Genomic DNA, 26,861 nt, shown 5'->3' with positions numbered 1-26,861 from the left:
ACAGGGAAATGGATTACATGTTTTGGGAGAAACACTGCAGTTATCAATGTAGCGATAGGAGATATTAAGAGCTTGCTAAGCATCCTAATTGGGGAGCAGACTAACAAGGTGATCGCACAAGCTCGCAATCCAGCAATCACGCTAACAGAGACCTAGCATGACGGACCGCATTTAATATGCACAAACACCTGATCTGGACCGCCCTGAAATAAATATTCCCTGACCGCCCAGATGTAGGAGGGCTAATGGCAGAGACCCTGGAACCAGAGGAAAGCATAAGCGATTTCCTGAATAGAATAAGGGAATGATGGGGACAAAAGTCAGGATAGCCGTGGACGGATGCAGTCCCATAAGTCACATTTTTCTATAAAATTCTTAAGAAAGGGTTACCCATCGAAATACAGGGCGAGCTGGACAGCGTAGTTGGTCTGGATACCAAACCCTGATGTGCGATACAAGCTCACATACTTCGCAATCACAAGAAGAAGCAAGAAAAGGATAGAGAATCAGAAAGTACCCTACACTCAGTCGCAGGGATGCCTGCCGGTCACCACACAGCAGCAGTAGGGATCCAGCAATTGGACGAGCATGTGGCAGCAGCAGCCACACACAGGGAAACCAGCACAACAAGATAGATCGGACCGGCAGTTCAGTGAAACGTCGTATGGACTTTTTGAACGGTGAGAGAATGATATGTGGGGTTTGGTAGATATAATAAGGTTTTTAGAGAGAAGGTTTTTGTAGAATTAGACTAGTTAAAATGTGCTGACAGGGTTCAAGGAATAGTAAATGAAATAGTTGGGGAGCGCTATGAGCGCATGGATGTATTATAACTAGAGACTAAAGCATCATCTTGATATACTTAGATGAGAGTGCTCTTTATATTGCAGTAAATACCATGAGCGATTTACGCCATGAATCAAGCTAGAAGGGAAATGTGAGGCTCGGCTCTCTGGGAATAAAATCTGGATAAAAGGAAAACGTTGGTTAGCTTATGAAGTTGGAATTTAATAACAATTATAAGGGTGTCATCTAATCAATAAATTGTTTTATTAAATAGGATTGAGGACAGTAATACAGGAAGTTTGATAAAAGGTCTTGGACTTCGGATCTATATATCAAGCCAGTTAAAAAATTCAGGTAATAACCCATTAATACTAATAGCAATCAGAATGGACTGAGGGAATACAAAATTAAGGTATAATGCATGATCTATCTGTAGCATATAGACCAACTCAAAACATTGACCTAGAAGGAGTTGATTGCTCGGAATAAACACTACTTAGAAGGAGTGATTAAGGGATGTCCCCGCATGTGCTTACAATGAGATATAGTTAGTATATCACAATAGAAATTCACTAAGAATAAAACATAGACAATCATAGAATCTACATATTCAGGAGTTTCGGTATTGGTTCATACATAACATTATGGTGATGTCAACCACGAGAAGGTTATATAAAGTATAAAATGAGTAAAATAATAAATATAGCAATGATTTTTAAGCATTGATTCCATCCTGTTATGAGACAAAATTTAGAATGGAGATAGGCAGGCCTGATGAAGGTGATTTCAGATGGGAAGTTTTTGTAATGGTTTATGTAACAAAAATGATAATTATATTGATGAGTGCATTTATTTTGTTTTTTTGCAGCCCTGATGAAGTTCTTTTGTAAGGACGAAACACGTAGGCTGCTAAGAATGGATGACTGTAAAGAAATTGATTGAATTATCTAAAAATTTGTGAAGAATATAGAATGTAAGAATACGTATGAATAAGAAATTGATGGAACTGATGATTCACTGAACTTTCATGAATAACGTTTCCAACACTGGAATTAATTTGGAAAATATTGGCCTGTGGATTGGATTAGTTTGAATAATGTTCAATAATTGATTGACAAATATGGAATATTAATTAACGCTCCTTTTATTGTATATATATATATATATATTTGATTAAGTGTGGCCTTATAGCGGTGGACCACTAAGAGTTGAGCGTAGAAATAGTTTGACTGAGTTAGAAATCTGACTTGTGCACACAGAGCTTAAGCCTTTACCGCTGTGGGTGGGTGACTAATGAACTAAATACCGCTAATATTTTCAAACTGATCCGAAGATACACAGCCACCGAAGGAGCATAGACGACTTCAAAGGGACTCACACCTTCAACTACCGCATGACCACAAAAGTTATGTATATTTGTGTGGTTGGGTACGATTTGCCGACTAAGGGTCAGATGCCACATGACTTAGGAAAACCTAGCCAATCAGGACCTACCACACATAGTGATCATGCACATTCCATGCGGGATATCTAGACACGTTCACCACTTGCCACACTGTGGCCATGCAAGATCGAGACCCACCTGTAGTAGCCATTTACCATTAATGTATCACTCTAAGGCACCAGACAACATTTCTCACCATCTATGGTACACCGGAAACTTTTAGTGCTTGTTGTAATTGTGTATATACTGAGAGCAACAAACCATTGTAAATTGAGACAGTCCTCAGATCCTGTGCATGTAACTGCTCTCCTGGATGAAATGATTAATTAAACAAACTGTTTCTGTTTTGCCAAACGCCTCGTCTTCTGTTTTTACTAAGGAATTCGAGCCCAACAACAAAATAAAACAAGGATCACTAGCCATGATAAAGTACTGAAATCATTGCTGCCTTAGAGAGACACCAGCACCTAGAGAAGCAGGGAAGTCATGGGAGAGCTGAGAGAACAGAGTTCTACTTATTTTCTGTAAATAGACAGAGCTCCAACTTTCTTGTGTGTGCACCTTGTCCTTGGCACATTTATGGCTTGAGGTCCCGTCAAGTCACACACTCTTGTCTCCCAGAGGCGCACTGGATGAAGTTATTTGTTGACTTATAGTTCTCTGCCTCTACTCTTTTTCTGCAATGCGGGAAATAAGGGATTTCAAGTAATGCCACATGCTCTTAATAAAATGTGACCTCCAGTAACATGCTTCTTAACCCACCCTTTCCCATTTCATCATAGATTGGGGTGTGGTCAGTAAGGCTTGCTGATCACACCCCACAAATTGAGTAGATAGGAAAGGGTGGAATAAAAGCAGCTGAGTGGCATGCAGACTTCAGAAGCTGGATAGAAAAACTCTCTAGGCTGTTTACTATGGGTGCTCCTGATGGAGCAGGAGATAACCATCGACCGCCGGCGGATGCAACGCCAGGACTTAGGTAATTCCGAGTTGCCTGCTCTTTATAAGACGGCTGAGCAATAAGAGGGATTTATGAAGGGCTTTTGGTCAGGTCCAGCATACTTGCCCAAATGGATCAGGAATCAGGAAGGGTATGCAGTTCCTATGGGGGTCCTAGGTGGGTGACCAATGGTACTTTTCCTAGAATACTAACGTGGTAGGTAGACTGTGATAATCACCAACCACAAGGTGTAGATAGTTTTGACATGGGTCCTGAAGAATTGCCGTCCGATCTCCAGGACGTTGTGGCAAGAAACATGTTGACCATTGTAGAGCAGAGCACTAGAATCTTTAACTAATATATTTAAGATGGAAGTTGCCACTCTAGTCTTATTTTAACCCGGTAGGAGCCATTCTATTAAAATATATTTTTGGACTACCTAACCTGTTTTAAATTGCACTTTCACCTCAAATACATCTACACTAGCCTAGGCCCCTCACCCACACCTCACCAAACGGCAAGGAACAAAAGATCTCCGCAACAGAGCCCCATCATTGGGTGCCCGTCGGGTATTGCAGCGCCGACCCGACGAAGAGCAGTCCCGATGATGAAGCATGACACCTAGCTGGCTAGGTGTGTGAGGGTACTAGTTCCGAAAGGAGGAATTCCCCCTCCTTTTCCATTTCCCTTTCCCTAGGACACCTTGTCTTAGAGGGAAGTGAACACTGCCTAACTCTCTGTACTCACCATTGGTGACCCCCCATAGGAACTGCATACCCTTCCTGTTTCTTTATAAGACGGCACCATCCCGCACGTACTGCATGACCCTCGAAGAGACATCCTAGGGGAAAATCCTCTGAAAAAAGAAAAAAAGTCAAAAGACAGGTGAGAGCATTAGGCCTCACATTTTTTGCATGGAGTGCGTGCACGAATAATAGGCAGGGACATTGACGTGACAGCCATGACGAAGGACCCAGACCTGGTTGGGCTCCTGGTGAGGGCTGAAACATGTTGGCAGTAAAGTGAGGGTATAATTGAACAACTGTTTTTCAATAGAACCCTCCACATTCATTGTTTTATTTATACCCCAGGTACCCACTGAATAAAATAATATTTTGGGTATACCTCAAGGTATTTTTACATATCAATTATCTGGGTCCCTGTATATCCAGTATTTGCTTTATCTAAGAACTTCCATTACCAACTATGGTTGAGACAGCCCTGGTAGTATCATCTTACCAGGGTGTGGATAGGCGCCGATGATGAAGCATGTCACGATAAGTGAGTGAGTCGTCTACTCCAAAATCTTTGGATACCCCATCAGAATGAAACAATCAAGCAGAGAGTATACCTGACATCCCATTACGATGAAGGAACTGGATATAGTTCCAAGAAACCCTTGTCTAATCAGTTGCCTGAGTGATTTAAATGTTTAGCAGAGGGAGAGTGCAACTGATTTCACTTTCTCTCGCTCTCCATTAGTGATGACAGGAGCAGTAGATAAGTCAGGGGTGTCACTGCGTTATGAGAAAACATAAGGGCTTTGTGTGGGCAAGCCCTATATGAGCTGCTGTGCAGCTTCAGCCACATACTCACACAGGTGCAGTGGGTCTTATGAAAGTACATGATTTCCACTTGGAGTAAGGGTCAAAGTAAATGCTGTGAACAAAATGTTTTCTTTTTAATATGTATTTAAATAAGTGCTTCATTAGAGAGATCACAAAAGGGAAGGGGTGCAGCCCTTACGCCTTGAACACCAGCCATTCCTGCTTCTAGCAGACTGAACGTAAGGGAGTGATTAACACTCTCTTAATGACCTCTACTCCTCCTAAAGGTCTCATTACTGTTTAATTCACAATCTCATAATTTCAGAATTAAAACATTTCCAATATTAATTATTTACAAAAATATCATTGTTGTTACTCATTTTTCTTAAACAGCTAACAACCAATGACAAAGCCAATAGTCCAGACTGATTTTAGGGGTATGTTATTTGTTGTGTTCTATATGAGGATGCAATAACAGAAAGCTCAGAGAGGTGCCAAATTACTGGCTGGGTGGCATGCTATTGAAATCACAGAGATTTAATTTACACTATTACCCCCTTTTATTACAGATCCTCCACTTTTTAACCAAACGTTCCTACAATGCTTACTCCCGGGAGGTGGTAAATGGACTGGAGCTAAATAGGGTATGACATAATAATCACTCTTAATGTGCTCCATATCTGGACCGGTGAAACTTTTTAAAATTAGTAATCCAAAGGAGGAGAGAGTTAGAATGTGTTCCATGGCTCGTGGACTATCAGGGGATGTATGTTGAGGAGTCGGGGTACTATGAGCTATAGTAAACTGACTCCTCAGCAACAGGGTGACCAGATGTCCAAGATTTTCCAGGGCATCCCCAGCTTTTAGAGGACTGTCCCAGCGTCCTGACGCTTTTCTTAAATCTAATTACATGTTCAGTTTTTGGGGAAAATGTTTGGTCATCCTGCAAAGCAGATTTTAAACATGTGCTCTAGTTTCCACAGGTGCTTCTAAAGTGTGAAATAAGTTACCTAATTTGTCTTTTTCTCTTAGGTCCCACAGGAGGAGGTTAGCTGCGTGCTCCCAACAGAGGGGAGACAGAAAGGGGAGTAAAGCAGGGGGCTCAGAAAGGAGGTCCTGCCATAACTAATATTGTGTAACCGTAGCCTTGTAAATGTGTGCCTATGAAAAGGGGCACACATTTGCAAGGCCGCGTTTACATCAGACCTCGTCCTGTGTTGCCTGAAATAAAAAAATAAATGATGTTCATTATTTCGGTCTTTAGAGGCGCCTGTAGAAACAAGAGTATATGTTTCAATTCTGCTTCTATGTTTTGCCTGTTGATGGAGCAAGGACTCGCGTAAAGGAGACTTGCTTGGATGCGATCCTCTCATATAATTTCTAATACGGTATTAATTATGTTTTGTGTAAACTAATATGCCCCACATTCTATATTCTAGCCAGAACGACGCTTGCCTATGTGTTATACTAACTAGTAACTCGAGTGAAACTTAAGATGGCTGCTAACGCAGGAAACTGCACTGCGCATGGGTCAACCGCATCTACACAGTATGATGGTCTTTCGCTTGGAGGGAATTTTCTGCAGCTGCGCAATTGCATCTAAAATGGCCGTTTGGAAGCTCACATGCTAATCATCTGCCTTGCTGAAACTAAAACATACTATTTACTAAATGCTAATGCGGGTAGAGCTATTATAAGTAAATGGGATTAGAATAGAGATAGGTGATATACAGTGAAATTATTTTATTTTGAATTTAATGTTTCTTTCTGACCTCTCTACTAGTTCGTATTTGGGCCTCCAAGTGTAATTGAAGTCCATACTGCACGTGTCTTTCGCGCAAGCTCAGTAATAACCAGCCAGAAGCCATGATGGTGTACTTGAATCTCATCCAAGGCCACATTCGCGACATGTCCTGGGAACCTGTTGGACATCCTGAAATTTGAACAAGTGAGGAAAATAAAATATCATGAGGCCTATGTGTCCCCGTGTGTTCCCCCACACTCATGTGCACATACATGTCACCTACGTATTTCCCCTCCATGGCCTGTCTATCATGATGCTCATGCTATAACGTGGCCTGCCATAATCCAGTCTCCCATGAGAGAAACGACAAATCTGCTCTGAGGCCTACACGTTTTGCATCATGTTTTCCCGCATTTCCATTATTGTGGCCCAGCCAGAGCCGAAAAGAGGCTTCAGGCCTCAGAACGCTCTGAAAGCTGTAGCTGTGTATCCTTGGCCTTGCACACTTGGGCCTCAGCCAAAGGGGCCCTGTCCGAGACAGTATTGAGCACGGTTATCTGCTTACTCCTACCGAAACCACATTCCTGCCTGGAGAAGGAGGGATAAACATGACATCTGCAAAGGAAAAAGCCTAGCCTTTCTGTCTCTTTTTATGTGATTACAAAGCTCACGTCAGTGAAAAGCCCATAGCCCCCGTGCAAGACTTCAGCAGTAAACGAAGAAATAAATGCCACATTGGCCCTTGGTGATGGGCAACCTATGTCACGAATCAGTCCCTGCTCCAAATTTTAGATATCAGATAATACAAGATGTGCTGGTCACCCTGACACTGAAGGCCTCACTTCTAGACTCCAGACTCCCGGTTGCATAGCAACCCTTTCACACGTCAGTTACACGTCATGCTCGAGTTGAGCACAAGTAAGGCAAAGTTCCAGTAAAGTTCCAGCTGATCACGCAACCCCCACTAGGCATCCACCCACCTATGACACTTACCTCTTATCATCAAGTGGACGCCCACCTTCACGCCTACTTACACGCCCACATGCTCTTATCTCATTCTCTCTTGCTCCGCCTGAAGCGCTCTTGCTTACGTATATTATTACAAACATATATATACTGTACTCTGTGAATAAAGTTTGAGAATACCTTTTTGAGAACCCTGGTCCTGATCCCTTGTGGTGATGGAACTATTCTCCCTATAACTCGAGTTATTTGAATAAAGCCCTTTTGAACCTGATACCACGGACTCAGCCTTTTGCTTCATGTATAATTGTATTGATATCTAGAAATTCGGAAACTCGTAATAATTTATTTACGACATAATGGCGCCCGAATAGGGACGCATCTCCTTCCCCATGCGCCGGAGATGAAGGTCCAGTTTTGCCCCCTTCCACAGCCGTGACGGACTTCGAGTGTACACGACGCGGGTTTTCCCGCCAACTCCCTCAGGCCAACGAAGGAGACGGACTGCGACCAGGCATCCATACGAGGCGGTGAGGATTGCAGATCGTCCCGACCCAGAGCCCACCTGCGAGAGAGCTGTGTCCGAGGTTTCAAGAGATCCACCTAAGATTCCCTGCGCAGCGTCAAGTTTCCGAGGCCTTCAAGTTCAAGTTCTGCTTCCCGGTGAGTTTTTCATGGGGGTTGCAATCATGACGGGTTCATTTAATGAACACGGTAAAGACGTGTCTCACTTGTGAGACCGGTATGTTCAAGAGCATGCGTTCAAGAATTAATGTTTCCAGATTTAGAGGTCAAGTTTTCAGGTGCACCGATATAGCTGTATGAATGTTATCGTCTTAAGTTAGGTTCAGTTAGGTTTGAATGTGTCAGGTTTGTGTGTAAGTTCGTTGCATTGTGATTTTTAGGTTTTTTTGTTCATTGTGATTTTTGTTTTCGGTTACATTCCAACATGCCGTTATTTTCGAAACTGCGTAAGATAGGTACCAGGAAAGGTGTACTAGAGGAACCAGTTAACATTCCGCCTAGAGACACACCTGGACATTTCATGTACTGTAAGCATGGTTTAGATGCCGTGTTGTTTTTAGAACTTTGGGTGGATTACACGAAGGATTTAGAGACAAAGTATAAATGGCCCATTACGGGAACGTGGGATGCGGAATGCATCATGAAGGTAGAGGAAGAGATACGGAAGAGAAAATCTAGACCTGCTCAGAAGGATGCCATTGAGTTATGGCGCAAGGAATCTCATAGAAGAACAGAGAAAGAGTTCCACAAAGCAGAGAGAAGTAGACAGGAGTCTGAAAAAGCAAAGGAAGAAAAGTTACAGGAAGAAGGGGAGCGGGTGAAAAGAGAGCAGACTGAAAGAGGAAGAAATACTGCCGTTGCTGGTATTTATCCCGTCCTTTCAGAGGAACTAGCAAAAGTGGCCCCAGTAGAAAAATTAGTTAGAGTGCCACCGCCAGTACCCCGAAAAATAAAACAAACAGCATCCGACACGTTCATTAACAACTACCTAGAGGAACCCCCACCATCATACGTGGACGGAATTTTCCCTGCACCCCCAACACAAGAACAGCTCCAGGAGCTCGAGGACGGCGGGGAGGGAGGATCCGGGGCAACATCAGGAGGGGGACCGACAGTAAAAGTAGCAATCTCCGAATGTATATATGACCCAGATCCAGAAAAGGGCAGAATGCTTGTGTTTTCATTACGGCTTAGACGAGCAGTCGCAGATTTGGAAAAATTACCAGATATGGATAGACATCTAAAGAAAATGTACACGTTCATAAGAACAGGGGAAGGTCCTGAATGTATAGCAGAAGCCGTACAAAATAGAAAGGTAATTATTAAGAACTATATCCTTCGCTTCCTAATTAATTGTCTGATCAGAGAAAAAGACGAAGGTGATGGTGATGTAGACCGTTGTTATACTGGTTGGAGTGATCGCATAGATGCCGATCAGCATGATAAAACAGGCCAAACAGACAACATGTTGACCAAAATCCGGAAGGCAATAATAGCATCACATGAAGGAAGCCCGCACGAAACAGCTGAGTTATCTTCTGATGACGAAGCAGGGGACACAGACAGAATACATTATGTGGGCCGTGCCCGGCGATTCGAAAGGCCCAAGGGCCTCAATCACCGTAAACAGGGAACTGCCATAAAAGAAAGATATTCCCTTGAAAGTTTGTTCCAGATCACCGAAAAAGCGGTGAATAAATGGCTGGGTAACGATCAGCCCCTCACCCCGACCGAAAATGAATTAGCACGATCAGCTACCCTGTGGATATCCCAATAAGATACATATAATAATGATATCGTAGCCCAAACGTTCCTGAGCCTCCCACCAAACGAACAGCGCATAGCTGGTGTTTACATGGTCCAACATTTGATCACGCTATATGAGAGTCAATATTCTGGTCCTGGTCTGTTGTATAAATTGCTGGACGACATAATACTAGACAGGTGGATGAACATGGGTACTGAACTGATTAATGTCATTCTGGATCAGCGACACAAGTATATAGTATACGTGACTAGATCCCTGCTTCCCGCTCCACCTCAGGTTAAGGAACAGTCGTACGACAAGCTGAACCCCCTACGAGAGATTCATCCTGTAAGGGATGCAAACAATGACCTGCAACGGGTGTATGTCTACACCCCCTTATCAAAATTAGAGATACTGGAAATGAAGAAAATGTTACCATCCCATGATAAAGACCCGGGGGGTTTTCACCGAGAACTAAAGGACATTCTTCGCCTAGGAGAATATACATATGCTGACATTCTAAAGTTATTAAAAGTACTATTGCCCGCTGGTATTTACGAGAAATTGAAAGGACAGGACTGGGAGGTAGGAGACAAAAGACTCAGTTGGGATATACTGGAAAGAGAGGAGGCAGGAAGAGGCCCGGGGGTTGGTCTGGGTCCTCGAGCTAAAGACCTACCTGAACTCCTTGTACAAGTTTTGCCCAGATTACTAATCACCAAGAAGGAAGACTGGGATGCTATTTCGGCCTGTAAACAGAAACCAGACGAAGACACTAGCGATTTTTACTCTAGGTTCGAGAAATGTTTCACTATCAATAGTGGTCTTAAGCCCGGTAGTGATTCATATCCCCATCTTTTCGTGAGCAAACTAGTAGAAAATTCCCTACCAGAAGTGAAGTATAGGGTACTAAAGGTTGAGAGTACTTGGCAAGCAAACAGCCCTTCACAAATGTTACAGATGTTACAATACCACTAGAACAGAATTAGAGAGGAACATGAACAGGATAAGAGACGCATGAGAGACACAAAGATGAAGATGCTGGTGGCCCAATCAACACCGGCAAACACAAACACGAACAAGAATAGCACGAAACAAAATACTGGGACCTGTAATTATTGCAAGAAGCCAGGTCACTTCGTAAATGAATGTACGGTCCTGAAACACAATATAGCGATAGGTAAAACTAAGCCACGATCTTATCCTCCCAAAGAAAATAACACACATCAGACATCAGACACCTTTCCACCACCGCCGCCGCCTGTCCATGCACCTGCACCAGCCCACGCCACAGCACAAATGTATGAGCACGCTCAGACTAACCATCCAGAATACCAAGCATATTCGTGAAAAAGCCCAGAGAGGGAATTCGACTTGCCCCTTATTCCAGTTCCTGTGGACCAAGCGGGTCCCTATGTGCATGCACGTTTACTAGGACAGAATAAAAAGTTTTTGATTGACACCGGGGCAAGTAGAACTACCATCAGTCATTCTGAGGTTCCAGGGGCACCCCTCTCGGGCTCAAAGAGTATATCCCAGGGCTTTTCAGGAAGGCCTATTATCAATGAGGTTTCAGAACCAGTCTCTTTAGGAGTCGGTCCACTAATACATACAACAGACTTACTGCTTACTAAATCATGTCCAGAAAACTTACTTGGCATAAAAACATTAAAGGAACTGGGAGCAGTTATCTGTTGCTCGCCAGAAGGAGTGCGACTGTATTTACGTGATTTCAAGGGACATTTTGTTATGAAAGACGTTGACATCAGGCTTCAAAATGTACCGCAGCACCTATGGGCACAAGGCCCGACTGACGTAGGTTTCATGAACATTACACCATACCAGGTCACCCTCAAGGAAGGAGTGGTGCTGCCGCGGATTCGACAATATAAAATTCCACCTGAAGCTGAAGTAGGGTTGCTAAAAATTATCGATGAACTCATTGCACAAGGGGTGGTGATAGAGACAGAGTCAAACATATGCAATTCACCTGTTCTTCCTATTCTGAAGAGAACTGATCCCAATGCATCACCTGTCTATAGATTAGTTGTGGACCTGCGAGAATTAAACAAATGTGTGGTGCCACAGTACCCTGTGGTCCCGGACATTTCTTCATTATTGACTGCCATTGATGCGAAGGCTACGTTCTTTACAGTTATTGATCTAAAGAACGCCTTTTTCAGTATCCCAATACATCCGGACAGCCAATATCTTTTCGGTTTCAGTTTAAAAGGCCGCAGCTTCAGATTCACAAGAGCACCACAGGGCTTCACGGAAAGCCCTAGCATCTACAGTCAAGCGCTCAAAAGACAACTAGACAGTATTCATATGCCTACCACTACAGCACTGATACAGTATGTAGATGACATTCTCATTACCGCACGATCGGAAACTGACTGTGAAAGTGCATCACTCACTGTTTTACATTTCCTGGCTGACAAGGGGCACAAAGTGTCCCCTTCGAAGTTACAATTCTGTGAACAGCAAGTGGCGTACCTTGGGCACTTGCTATCCAAGGAGGGTAGGCGTCTAACACCAGAACATATTCAATTGATTTCTGGTCTTTCACAGCCCAAGACACAAAAGGAGGTACGTGCATTCATTGGCCTCACTTCATATTGCAGGCAGTGGATTCCCCAGTATGCTCACATAGCCAAGCCCCTAATACAATTGACGACACAGGAGGTAGCTTCTACTAAAGTCCTCCCTTGGACACGAGAACACACAGTGGCATTTGAAGAATTAAAAAGAGCTTTATGTCAAGCACCAGTTTTAGCGATCCCTGATTACAACAAATCTTTTATGCTTTTTGTGACAGAGCGGGATGGAACAGCACTATCTGTCCTCACACAAGATCATGCAGGAAAACACAAGCCCTGCGCTTATTTTTCTAGTACATTGGACCCAGTAGCACAGGCTTTGCCTGCGTGCCTAAAATCTGTTGCAGCAACAGCCTTAGCCATAAGACAAAGTGACTCGATAGTGCTGGGCCACCCCCTGACAGTACAAGTACCACACGCAGTAGAGGTTCTCTTGAACCGAACACAAACACAACACCTGACTGTAGCGAGACTGACAGGTTATGAGCTGACGCTATTTCAACCACACATAGAGATCAGACGATGCAACATATTGAATCCTGCTACTCTTTTGCCCTCCAGTACAGAAAACGTTTCCCCACATGACTGTGTTGAAGTAATACATACCGTGACGAAACCAAGACAAGACTTGACAGATGTTGCACTCCCAGACCCTGACCTAACACTCTATGTTGACGGCTCATGCATGAGGACGGGGGTGGGAGAATTAGTGGCAGCATATGCAGTGACCACTGCTACTGAAATCATAGAGACTAAAAGAATAGACATACTGCCAGCACAAGAAGCAGAGCTCATCGCTCTGACTCAAGCGTGCATAAGAGCTAAGCACCTGAGAGTAAATATTTACACTGATTCACAATACGCATATGGGGTAGTTCATGACTTCGGCGTCCTATGGAGGGAAAGAGGGTTCTTGACTTCTCACGGGGCCAGGATACAGCATGGCCCCCTTATTCATGCCCTTCTGGAAGCGATACATTTACCAACAGCCATAGCTATCCTGAAATGCAAAGCACATACTAAAGCCACAGATACCATTTCTCAAGGCAATGATCTGGCAGACCGAACAGCTAAACAGACAGCTCAGACCCCACTAGACATGACGAAATCACAGGTACCATTAAGGTCCAAAGCCATGACAGTTAGGGATCCTTCCAAGGATGTACAAGACATATAGACACATGCTACTCTAGACGAATTAAAGAAATGGTCGGAACAAGGAGGGGTACTGACTGATCAGGGTTGGATGACTAAGGGCAAAGAAACATGGTTTCTTCCTGATTCGATGGTACAAGTGATTATAAATACCGCACATAGTCCTGCACACTTAGGAGAGAGAGCAATGCTAGACAGCTTACAGAATATTTGGTTCAACAAGCACCTGCGTGCAGCAGCGAAACAAAAAGTCAGAACATGTATGATCTGTTGCCAATTCAATCCAGGTAAAGGCATTCCGATGGAACAAGGTGGTTTCCATCCACCTGACCATCCTTTCGAAGTCCTTCAAATGGATTATATCCAAATGGACAGATGTAGAGGTTACAAATATGTCCTAGTAGTAGTATGTTCCCTATCAAGATGGACAGAGGCCTATCCAGTCCCTGATTATAGTGCTGTGACTACCGCCAGACAACTGGTGCGAGAATTTTTCCCACGTTATGGATTACCGCGTGTCGTATATTCCGACAACGGTCAGCCTTTCTCTTCTGAACTCATGAAACAAGTGTCCCTTCTGTTAGGGTATACCTGGAAGTTCCATTGTGTACGACATCCTGAGGCAGCAGGCCTTGTAGAAAGACATAATCAGACCTTAAAAATAAAACTAGCAAAGATTTGCGCAGACAAAGGTGTGGATTGGATGGTAGCCCTGCCAGTTGCCCTCTTTTACATGCGAATGGTAGCCCATTCTAGAACAGGCTTATCTCCCTATGAAGTGGTCTTTGGTAGACCACCGAATATGTGGGGCACTCCAATGCCTAAAAAGATCACTGATGTTGATAGTAACATGCTGACAGATTACCTGGCTTCCTTGATGTCTGCACTACTCTCTTGTCGTTCGCAGGTTGCTGCCGCCTTCCCTGACAACACCCAGGTCAAGGAACATTCCCTCGCTCCTGGGGACTTTGTTCTCATAAGGAACTTTGACAGAACGAGCCCTCTTGAGCCAAGGTGGAAGACGCCTAAACTAATATTATTAACTACGAGGACCGCTGTTAAAGTCGAAGGACGAAAAGGATGGGTTCATCTACATCATTGCAAACGCTACTTTGGGAATAACGATTCGTTTAAAAAAGACATAAAGACTTCAGACTTTGAGCCCCCTTTATTAGAGGAGACTCCCCAGCAGACTTACAAAACCAAACTTAGATCTAACAAGTCAGAACCCGTTTGATCAATTAAGTCCACTAGGTGGTGAAGGAGTTGAACATGTATTCTGGCTCGCATAAGATCTTGGATACCGGAGATGAGAAAAAGAGCAAGATGAAAACCAAATACTGTAAAATATTACGTGGTAGATGTATAGTGACTCTGATATTTTTATTTCTTCTGTGCATCACAATGATATGTATCAGCCTAATACTACATGCTATTTTTCCTCCTATTGCCTCACTCTTACACTCTACCAATGATACCATAAAGCACACATTCAGTGATCTGCCATCCCATGAGCTATCGTATCGACTTGCCTTACGCAACAATACTTTTATCCAGATGCTGCACCATTCACATCAGACTAGCAATGCTACAGACTGCTGGGTCTGTGGCCGACTTCCCCCGTATCAGAAGGTGAAGGGAGTGTTGCCTCTTTTCCCTTTTCCATTCTCCCATAATGGTTCTTGCGGAGCATGGTTTGCCTTAATGACATCCATCAACGGTGATGCCAAAGAATGTCAAGATAAGGAATGTAGGGGCGACTGGGTATGGGGTAACTTGAACAAAGTCATGAATAAAGCATGTTTCCCAGATGAAGAAGGTCTTCCCCAAAGGAAAGGTACCGATCTAGAAAATGAAGAGTATCTGCAAGGAAATGCGACCCTTGACTTTATAGTGTTGAATGTCAAACCCATACACAATTTAGGTCCATCCTCAATCACAGTCCTGCCAGTAAAAGGGAACTTGTGTGTCAGAAAAGAAGGCTCTGTACAGTTGGGGCACAGCGAGTGTAACACTATACTAGTGTTCAAAGACAAAGGAAAGTCTTACTTCAGAGCATCACGACACACCTACTTTATTTGTGGCCAGACAGCCTATGTACAACTGCCCTTAGACTGGGGTGGGACGTGCTATATATCATTTCTCCTACCACCCGTTTTCTTGGCCCCATCGAACTATCATCAAAATCTTCAACTAGCACTTATCAGGCACAGACGAGGGCTCGATGCCTCTGGCATTGACCAGACTGAAACAGCTTGGGAGCAATAAACAGATTTCAACAAAGGATTCTTTTTCTTCGTAGGTCCCGTCCAGAATAGTAAACTTATCCGCAGACTAACAAGGATTCTAGAAACAGTTGCTAATGAGACTGCATCAGCCCTGGGGAACTTGACCCAGGAACAGTCTGCTATGAGAATGGTCGTTCTTCAGAATCGTCTTGTTCTTGACGTCATCCTAGCGGATAGGGGCGGGGCCTGTAGGGTCATCGGTTCCAGCTGTTGCGTTTTCATACCTAATAACGCACCGTCTGTATACAAAGCAATAACAAGACTCCACAAGATTGCCCAAAGCATACACCAAGACCCAGGCACGTGGACTTGGTCCAGTTGGCTCTGGGAAATAATATCAGCATGGGGATGGAAAGTGTTGACGGTCTGTGGACTAATACTACTGATGATATTCAGTTGTTGCCTATGTCTGCAGTGTGGCCCGGCCATTTGCGGCCTGTGTGCTACTGCATGTGTCCCACATCCCCATTTACAAAGCATTGAAAATGGAAAAATAATGCTGCAAGAACAGATTGACTGTCTAATGAGAATAGATATGACGTAAGGGTCCACTAGGGGACAAGGAGGGAATGAGGAAAATAAAATATCATGAGGCCTATGTGTCCCCGTGTGTCCCCCCACACTCATGTGCACATACATGTCACCTACGTATTTCCCCTCCATGGCCTGTCTATCATGATGCTCATGCTATAACGTGGCCTGCCATAATCCAGTCTCCCATGAGAGAAACGACAAATCTGCTCTGAGGCCTACACGTTTTGCATCATGTTTTCCCGCATTTCCATTATTGTGGCCCAGCCAGAGCCGAAAAGAGGCTTCAGGCCTCAGAACGCTCTGAAAGCTGTAGCTGCGTATCCTTGGCCTTGCACACTTGGGCCTCAGCCAAAGGGGCCCTGTCCGAGACAGTATTGAGCACGGTTATCTGCTTACTCCTACCGAAACCACATTCCTGCCTGGAGAAGGAGGGATAAACATGACATCTGCAAAGGAAAAAGCCTAGCCTTTCTGTCTCTTTTTATGTGATTACAAAGCTCACGTCAGTGAAAAGCCCATAGCCCCCGTGCAAGACTTCAGCAGTAAACGAAGAAATAAATGCCACATTGGCCCTTGGTGATGGGCAACCTATGTCACGAATCAGTCCCTGCTCCAAATTTTAGATATCAGATAATACGAGATGTGCTGGTCACCCTGACACTGAAGGCCTCACTTCTAGACTCCAGACTCCCGGTTGCATAGCAACCCTTTCACACGTCAGTTACACGTCAGGCTCGAGTTGAGCACAAGTAAGGCAAAGTTCCAGTAAAGTTCCAGCTGATCACGCAACCCCCTCTAGGCATCCACCCACCTATGACACTTACCTCTTATCATCAAGTGGACGCCCACCTTCACGCCTACTTACACTCCCACATGCTCTTATCTCATTCTCTCTTGCTCCGCCTGAAGCGCTCTTGCTTACGTATATTATTACAAATATATATATACTGTACTCTGTGAATAAAGTTTGAGAATACCTTTTTGAGAACCCTGGTCCTGATCCCTTGTGGTGATGGAACTATTCTCCCTATAACTCGAGTTATTTGAATAAAGCCCTTTTGAACCTGATACCACGGACTCAGCCTTTTGCTTCATGTATAATTGTATTGATATCTAGAAATTCGGAAACTCGTAATAATTTATTTACGACACAAGAATAAAGCTAAATGTATAGAAGTTGTTGATAAAGATGTAAATGCGGGTGGGAAATAAAGCTTGGAAAAATAAATTATTGTGCGGGATCATTAAACAAAGGACTAAAGAGAATTATTAAAACTTAACATGGTGTGATGATCATCCCCCCTTGCCTGTCCAATCAGAATTAGGAATTTCACAAAGATGAAACATTAAGGGGTGGTACATGCTATTAGAAGGTATAATTGAGGAGGAAGATAGTGTCCGAGGGGGGTGTGATGCAGGCGTCGGTTCTAGAAGAGGTCACCTATCCTGTCCTGTAACCTGTCCTGAAGCTTTGTCACCTGATCTGTCCCAGGGGACCTTCTCAGCTCCTTGGCCAAGGGGTTGGTTTCCACACCATTCTAGGTAACTATATTTCGGTGTAGTATGTCATTGTACTGCTCTCTTTCTTCTCTCCTCTCCAGGTATTGTCATTGTTGGTAACATGGTTTAATTAGATGATTGGCCTAATTAATTCAGTTTTCTTTCTTCCTTGGAGAAATGGAGTTCTTACTGTATATAAATTTGCTCTCGTGAAATTAACCAGATAAACATTTAAAACTTTCCCGAGTCTGTGATTATTTCAAATCAGAAAGAAAATTAGATTTATGTCATTTCACCATCAACTAGTTCCAACTAAAAGGTCCATTGACCAGAGGAAATAACTTTTTGATCAGTGAAAGATTAGTTAAATTAGCAGGTAACTAACCTAGAGTAATTACAAAAATTTACCCCAGTGGGATTTACTAGCCTATGTGAATGTCTGTGAGTTTATGGGCCCAGGTGAGTATATGGTAGTTGAGTACCTGAGGTTGGTAATCTGCTAGATCACTGTCCCAGTTTTTGTTTCTCAATGTCTGGTCACCCTAATCAGCAAACGTGGGGCCTCACGGCTAGAGCTGTTGACTTTGGAGCTGGGGAACCAGGTTCCAGTCTCGGCATCGGCTCCGCATCCTGGGCAAATCACTTAATCGCCCCGTGCCTACCAAAAATGAATGTGTCCTTGTGTAAAATAACTGGTGCTGATGTAAAGCGCTCCAATACCTTTGGGTTGAGTTTGTGCTATATAAATCCAAAAAAAAAAAAAAAAACGTTGTCTGATGTGTACGCATGCACAATGTGTCTTCAAGTGCACAAATTGTCTACAAGTACACAAAGGCCCTCAGATATTGCACACTTAGCGTTTTCTTATGTGCTCCTCACTGCATCTCATTTATTTAATGTGTATAAGCGCACATTTCTTATTTATAAACGTGTACTTTAGTTTTAATTAATTGTATGTTTACTATACATACATGCTAATCGACCTGTTTAAGGCGGGAGACTCTCGATTTTCGAAGCCCAAAAGGTCTCTATTTTAGCTGTTTCGCGCCTGAAATGTTCTCCATTTTAGTGCTAATCGATGGGAAAAATTAATTCTCCCGATTTATTTTTTTAAATCACTTACCTGTTCTAAAACGTTGGTATGGATAGCTATACGTCATATGCGTTATTGTAAGTTGAAAATGCAGCAAAATAAAAGCGACCCCCATTAGTAAAGCAGATAGCTAATAAAAGTGGTACTATCAGGGAAATCAACATTAAATACGTGCCCACAGCCGCTGAAACTGTGGCCCGCCTGCTGCGCTGACAGACAAGCCCTTTGGACACTGCCTTTTTGCCCTATAGGCCAGTTCGATCCTGTATGCATCAACGTGTGTTAGAATTTATAGTAGATTTTAGTATATGCAGTTCCTACAATTACTAACGTCACTGGTTCAAAGTTTTCTCTGCTGCAAGAACAGATAAAACAGCGCCATCTACTGGCAAAGCAGGCGGCGCACTATTTCATCTGTTTTATAAAATCATTCAGGGAAGCCTTCTAAGATTAAGCATGAGTATTTAGCGTGAAAAAAACAAAAAGTAATTTTATAAGGTGCATCCAATTCTTTAAACCTCATAATTAAAACCAATGAAGAGTATGGTCGCGTTACAAATAAAAGAAAAGCCTCGAAGACATGCTATTTTTATGCCACCGATATGGAAGCAATTTGGGACGCATGCGCACAGTATACCATCCGTGACGTCTTTCGGGTGCGCTTACAGGGTCTTTTGTACTTGCGCAGTGCCACCGCTGTTTGGGGATATGTGTTTTGGGTGTTTCTTGGAGCTGGGGCCGTCAGAGGTTTAAGGACGTCTCTTAGAAGGTGAGTGGACTGCGACCATGTGTGGCTAACACAGAAAAGTCATTATCCGAAACTCAAGGGAAGAGGCACTCAGACGCATTTATCTTCAGACTGAACGCTTTGGTGCATAACAACCACTCGCACCAGACCCACCCATGTGCACAGACTTGGAAAACATGGTGTAGTGTGATCCTTTATCATTGGGGGGGTCTATCTTTGCTGCTCGTGGGGTGGGTAAATCGCATCAGGGGTCATTTCTTCCCAGGTGAATACATCAGTGGGATAAGCTAGTACATTCCCATCCTCCTTTACCCTGATGCGATTCTGGGTGTGGCTAAGAAGTAAGATCGTATTGCGTGAGTTTAAAAAAAAAAAACTTGTCACAGGTACTACCAGCTTGGACGGTAACGGGAAAAAGTTGTGTGTTTCCCTGTAGCAGATCCTACCATCTCTCCCAAAGCAATATAAGTATAGTAATGTACCTGCGCAACTCAGTCCTGGAGAGACGGTAAATCCCCGAATGTGTCAGAGCAGAGCCTCCTGGAACAAAAGGCAGACTGCGTGCCCCCATCTCCAGGTGTTGTTTGACTCCCCGCCTCCAAATACAGGTGCAGCTTGACCCCTTCTCACCTAGGTGCAGCCTCCCTCCAGGTATAGCATACGTCTCCCCCCTCATCTGCCATGTTTTCAGATTGCTTATGTGTGACTTTTCAATGGCTCCAATGCACTCATGAGTGACATTTAGCTGCCAAATGTGTGATACTTTCTCTCGCCATTAAAGCCATGCAATGAAGTGCATTGAATGAGCTAATAACAGAAATGGTGAGAGGATGTGGTCAAACGGCTAGGGCGGTCGACCTCAAACTGGGGAACCGCTTTCGAGTCTCGGCAATGACGCTCAAAATCCCTTGATTCTGGGCAAATCAATTAATCTCCCAATGCCTAACAAAAATGAATGTGTCCTTGTGTAAAGCAACTGGTGTTCATGTAAATCGCTCTGATAGCTTCGGGTCACGTTTGTGCTATATAAAACTATGGGGGGAAAAAATTACATTTTGAACAATGTGAAGCCCTAAAGATAACTTCACCCCAGTGGGATTTACTAGCCTATGTGAATGTGTGTGAGTTTATGGGCCCAGGTGAGTATATGGTAGTTGAGTACCTGAGGTTGGTAATCCACTAGATCACTCTCCCAGTTTTTGTTGCAGTAATAGAAGACTGCATGCATCTAACTAAGCGTACTGCTGGTAATGTGATATCGGGGAAATCAATGGCAAAGCCTGGTGCACTAGGCCCTTGAACAGCCCAAAAAATCAGCCCACATACTGACTTGTCATGTGATCTATCTTTCAGGGACTGCACTGGCAGCTGGCGTCTTAAAGAAAAAGAAAGCTGCTGCCATCCCAACTCCACTGTATAGGTTATTTACAAGATAAGGGCTCCTTTATATAAGCACCAGGCAAGGTTTAGTAATTGTATGAGAGGAATCGACAGTAAAACCCAGTGCTGTGAACCAGACCTAACAGGTCCTCAAACAGCCAAAGAAAGTCTGCACGCTCACTGACCTGTGATAGTGACATCTATACTTTAGGAAGGGACTGCTTTCACAGCAGGGAAAATTAATGCTGTTGCCCGCTCCCTCAGTGTCTCCTGGAGCCAATCAGCTATACTGCGTGACAACAGTGGGGTGGCACCTTGCTGGTAAAGAACAAACAGGCAAGGTGCCACCCCTGGACCCTCGTGAGGTTACTGGCGGGTCGTCCCGATTTTATATTCCACAGGTGGTGCTGACAAACAACGTGCTTCGTCACACTGGTAACTAAAGACCCGGGTTGAACCATGCAGCCCCAATATATTGTAGTGTTCGAATTAGTTATTTGACACAGCAGAGCTGGTATTAAGGCAGCACAGAACGCATGCACTGGCAGCGCATGCTGCTTAGATAGAGGTCCAGGCTCTTTGGACACGCCTGGCACAAAGTGTGTGACTAATGCATTTTTGTGCGGTTATGTGGAAATCACGTTAAAATGCGTTAGCCTAACCCCTGATGTGTGATATTTGGCAGGGATGACTGTTCATAACTTTCTCCTCTGGATAAATACTGTCCTGACCTCCTGCTGTAGGTGTAGACTACTTTACTCCCAACCATATGGACTGCTCTTCCCCATCCTTAGGTGCAGCCTGATTTCCTTGCCGCTCCGTCCAGGAGCAGCTTGCCCTCCAAGGACCTCTCCCTTCCTCCAAGTGCAGCCTACTTCCAGTACAAACTGCGTCCACTCCCCACCCCATTAGTATTGTTTTTTACGGTCTATAAAATTGGGTAAACTCATTAGTCTAGATAACAGCTGGAATGGGGGTTTGGATAATGAGCCTTAATGGATCATTATCATCATTTCACTAATGTAGAGGCTTCCGGGCAGTCCCTGCTGGTCGCATTGCTTCTTCCTAGAGTCTCTGAAAAAGAAACGTTGTTCCTTAAGTACAACTCCATAATCGCAATAAACCTTGGGTTTCTAATCTGTTCTTTAGTAAGAGCCATTTATATTCAGTGAAAATCACCCCAAGCTTCTAGTAACGTTGTATTTTATTAGTGACCATGGCAGACAAGATTACGTTGGGGGTCAGCCCGTGTAAGATTGTCAACAGGAATCTTGATCAGCAGTAATATAAAAAAATGCTTTGTCAATGTAGCATGCCTCAAAATGTTTTATTTTTTTTCAGTGTTATATAATGCGGAATCTGGAATGGCTGCCGGGCGGTAGTACACTGTCAGCGCTGCTCATTTTGCATCGTACAAAGATTTGAACTGAACTGTTTTAACTAAATCGGCATTTTTAAATAAATGTATTACTATTCTTAATCTTTTAAAACTTATTTTAAGCTCTGCACATTCTGATTTTATTTTGCTCTTTGCACTTACATATTTTTAGCCCTCACTCCCTCATCTGACTTCACGCTGCACCTGGTTTCCCCGCCCCGGTCCATCGCGGCTGTGTGCCGTTTGTGTGGAGGGCAGGGCAGGCAGCATCAGGGACTCCGGTGAGGCACTTCCGGTCCAGGAGGGGGCCGAGGAACTTTCCCGCGCTTCCCCCTACATAGGACCAATGTGTCAGTGTTAGCACAGTGGACGCGCGCAGCGGGCGTGCCGCTGACGCGCCGGTGGTACGCCTAAGGCAAGCCCGGCTGGGACCAGGGGCCACAACCCGTGCTCTCCTCAACCCTGCCGAGACACCCATAAGCACCTTAGAACACTATTCAAGGGAGTCTTTGTTAGCGATATCCCTAAATCTGAGATATAATAAAACACAGTGCATAAAAGCCCATCCAGGAAACACTGATGGCCCGTTTTCCTGCCGTGGCTGTAAGTGGCATAGTTTAACGTTTTCTGACCGTTCCTACACAGAGACAAACGATCAGCAAACACTTAGATGTTTATATTTTAATGCCAGGTCGATACCTAGACATACTTCCGATATCTGGGACACCTTAAATGAGAGAAATCCCGACCTGGTTTTCATAACTGAAACATGGTTGGGCGATAACAACCTCCCTGATATCGCCAACGCCCTACCCCCCCAAATATAAAATACTGAAACAAGATAGGCAGAGACGGAGGGGGGCTGGCTGTCTTGTTCAAAGACCATCTCGACTGTCTCAACCCTGAAGTGGTGCCATTTGGAGAGCATGAAGTACTAACGTTTCAGGTATCCAGTGAAGGCCACACTTTGCTTGGGGGAGCAGTAATCTATAACCCTCCAGGCCACCAAACCAAACTGAGTGCTAAACATTTTACTCAACTTTTCCCTTTATGCCAGAAATATAAACATTACCTAGTTATAGTACACTTTAAAGAAGCACACAGTACCGCAGCAAGGCACCTCGAAAGAGATATGCAGATTCTCCAGCTCAAGCAATGGGTCAAAGGCCCCACACATTGTGCCGGGCATACTCTAGACCTATTATTTTCCTACACAGAGTAAACAAGTATCCAGGAGATCACTCCCGTATCTTGGACAGACCACTCACTCATATCTTTTACACTCAACCTGACGGCGAATGCAACCAAACCCCTCAAGATTTTATGAGTGTCAAACAGAGCCTGGAAACTGGTCACTCAGGACCTGTTCCAGGCCCACTTTTCCCCAGATAACCTAACCACTCAAGATACTCTTCCAGCGAATGCGGAAGCAATAAAACTTGAAGCTGAGATCACCAATACTCTAGATACCTTTGCTCCCAAACTTAAACCTAAACTAACAAATAAGCCTCTATCTGAGAAGTGGTACTCACAGGATCTCAGGATACTGAAAAGGAAGTGTAAATCATTAGAACACTCCTGGAGGCGATTCTAAACAGGAAACAGACAGAACAAGATATAGGGCTAAATTAATTAATTAATGAATTAGGATCTATAATAATGCCATCAAGAAAGCAAAGAAGACTTGCTTTGTACAACAGATACACGAGAATTGCAACTCGGCCAAAGAATTATTCAGAGTAGTGAAGGAGCTCTGCAAACCAGCCAGCTTGTCTCAAACTTTGTCTCCTTCAGAGGGAAATTGTGAAAAGATCAGCGTATTTTTCGCTGATAAGATCAGCAAAATGTATTCCTCATTTGACACCAACTCTTCCTTAGCCGTAACTAACTGGGAACACCTGGGGGCGTGGCTTCGGCGCGAGGCGAAATGGCTGCCTAGTGAGGAGCTCTGCCGGCTAGATTCCCGATCCGGCTAATACCATCCTTAACTGACATCCGTGGCTGCCAGAAAAATACACGAGACACTGTCCCTACATGTGGAGCGAAAAGCGGCGTACCAGAATTGCCGGCAGGTGAGGTGTGCTTTGCTCCTTCGAGTCGTCTTGGGTTGAAGGGGACCGCTGAAAAGATGGCGCCGACCTGAGACGCGCTGGGTTAGCGGAGCGAGCGGCTGCCGGGAGCGGACCGAGTCTCAGAATTGCATCACGGATAGTGCGAAGGGATAGTGGCGGCTAAAGTGTGCTGAGCTTGATCACCGTGGCAAAGGTGGACTCTTGTGGAGATCGGAGCGGGGAACATCGCAAAAAAAAAAGAGATCGGAACAGCTACGAGCGAGGGCGGTGGTGGACTGCCCGGCAGTCGGATCGTTTGGTGACGGCGAGGCGGACCCCAGGGTGAGGAGTGCGGGATTCACGAAGCTGCCGCCTTGAGGGTCGGAGACTGGCGACGGAGTGTGGCACTGCCCCGGAGGCGGAAGGCGGTAGCAGGCAATTGCCGGAGCAGAGGTGAGTGGGAGGTGTGTGTGCTCTGGGCCTGGTGTCGTCTGGGTGGCGAGACCCGGCTGGCCTGCCCCAGTATAGAGGGTGTGCGAGGACAGGGGGCCGAGATCGGAGCTGCCCGGCGGCGGTTGGCACGGGAGCGCGACGCCCTCCCCGTTGCGCTAGAGGAGACTGCTGGCTTGGGGCCTGGTGGCGCGGGAGGCCCCTGCGGGAGTGCTTGCGCGGACCGGCCTGCAAGGTTGCGGGACGGTTGGTGCGTGGCGCTGTGCGGGGCTCTCACATCGCTGGGAGCAGGTGGCGACGCTGCTATTGGCGCGGCGGGGGCTCTCCCTCGTCTGGTGAAACTGCTCGGGCCGACAGAGATGAGCTACGTGCCTGGGACTGATTATAAGCGCACTTATGGCAAGTTTTAGCGGAGATAGAAGCTGGGCTGACTGAACTCGCTGTGGATAGAGGGAAAACACCGGTGACTTGGGTGTGATCTGCCTAGAGCGACTAATCACTTTGCTGTTACATGGCCTGGAGCCTACTTAGACCTCCAGTAAGGTGGTGAGTGAGTGTGCTTTAGCGGAAGAGGAGACGCCGGCTTCTGAGGAGGTGAATGTCATTGTCACTGGAGAGTTGGGTTAGCTTCCCGCACGGAGCAGTACTTCTGCATACGTCGCCATGGGGAAGAGCGAGCCTAAACAAGCTAAACTGCATTTTGAGGGCAAACGTGCTACCCGCACTGGCGAGGGAACAGGAGACCAGACTGGAGGTCATGGCGCCCAGGGGTCGGAAGGAGAAGTGGAAGACGACAACAGAGCCATTCTGCTTGAACTTCGGGCAGGGAGGAAGTCGATAGACAGTAAAATTGATGCGCTTGCGACTGGGCTAGATGTGGTGGAAAAAAAAGTGGATAAGCACGAGCTCAGACTAGATGGCCTGGAAAACAGACTATCGGATACGCAGGATTCACAGGCTGAGTCGCGGACTCAGCTGCTGCAGATGGAAAAGGTACTGGAGGTCATCAGAGCAAAAAATGAGGACTTAAAAGCGCGCTCTAGGCGAAACCATCTGCGCATTATTGGGCTTCTGGAGACCACAGCCATTTCCAGAATGGGGACATTCATAGACACGCTATTGCGAGACTTGTTCGGTCCAGTGTTGTCCCCAATGATGATAGTGGAAAGGGCACATCGGTCACTGGGACCTAAACCGGGCGCTCCGCCTCGCCCGATTATCGCACGCCTTCTAAACTACGCTGACAGGGACGCTATCCTGAGGGAGGCCAGATCTAAGGCACCGGTCACATATAAAGGAGACACGCTGTCTTTCTTTCCTGACTACACCCCGGCAGTACAGATGGCTAGAAGGGAGTTTGTACAGGCTGCCTCGGTGCAGTATGCAATGCTCTATCCGGCCAAGCTAAAGATAACACATGAGGAGCAGGCACACTTTTTCACGGATGCAAAGTCGGCGCTGAAGTTCACAAAACATATTTGTAAATCAAGACAGCAGCAGAGTATGAAGAGAGGCGCAGATGGGTCATCCGGCCTTGAAGAAACGGATTAATAAATGCACTGTCATACGTCCCCTAATTGGGGACTGTGGGATAGGATAAACTTGTGCCTGGGGGGACTGTTGACATAAGATAGTTGCCTAGCTCGAGACTGCTACATGTGCGCTGGAGGGCTGTAGAATTTGGGGATAGTAGTGCTGTGTTTTGGGAAGGTCAGAACCAAGAGACATTGGGTGGCGGTGGTGTTGTGAAAGATTGGCAGAGCTGAGTAGGCACGGATGGGAACTATAGTTACAATCTGGCAACCGCACTATAGTGCGGGTAATCGCGGCCGGACCTCTCCCCCTGGAGGGTGCGCCCCGAACGTTGAGTGAATGGGTATTACGGGTATGTGGGAATGAAGGGAAGGGAAGGGAATGGACTCGACCTGATTGGGAGGTTGGAGTGGGTGGAGGGTGGGGTTTGGCAGGAAGGGGGTTTTTGTTTTATG

At 45.1% G+C, this 26,861-nt stretch overlaps 1 protein-coding gene across 1 annotated transcript in view; it reads left to right on the top strand.

The window, feature by feature from the left end:
• The first annotated feature begins 19,513 nt into the window (after nt 1-19,513).
• LOC146809817 (uncharacterized) overlaps nt 19,514-26,861 on the top strand; it is a 73,885-nt gene continuing 66,537 nt past the window's right edge. Inside the window, exon 1 of the mRNA XM_085616674.1 lies at nt 19,514-19,635. The gene's annotated coding sequence lies outside the window, so the exon portion shown is untranslated. The remainder of the gene's footprint in view (nt 19,636-26,861) is intronic.

This window comes from Triturus cristatus, chromosome 7, assembly GCF_964204655.1.
Source record: "Triturus cristatus chromosome 7, aTriCri1.1, whole genome shotgun sequence".
Classification (NCBI taxonomy): Eukaryota; Metazoa; Chordata; class Amphibia; order Caudata; family Salamandridae; genus Triturus; species Triturus cristatus.
The sequence above is the reverse complement of the archived record's forward strand: the minus strand, read 5'-3'. Positions and strand labels throughout refer to the sequence as shown.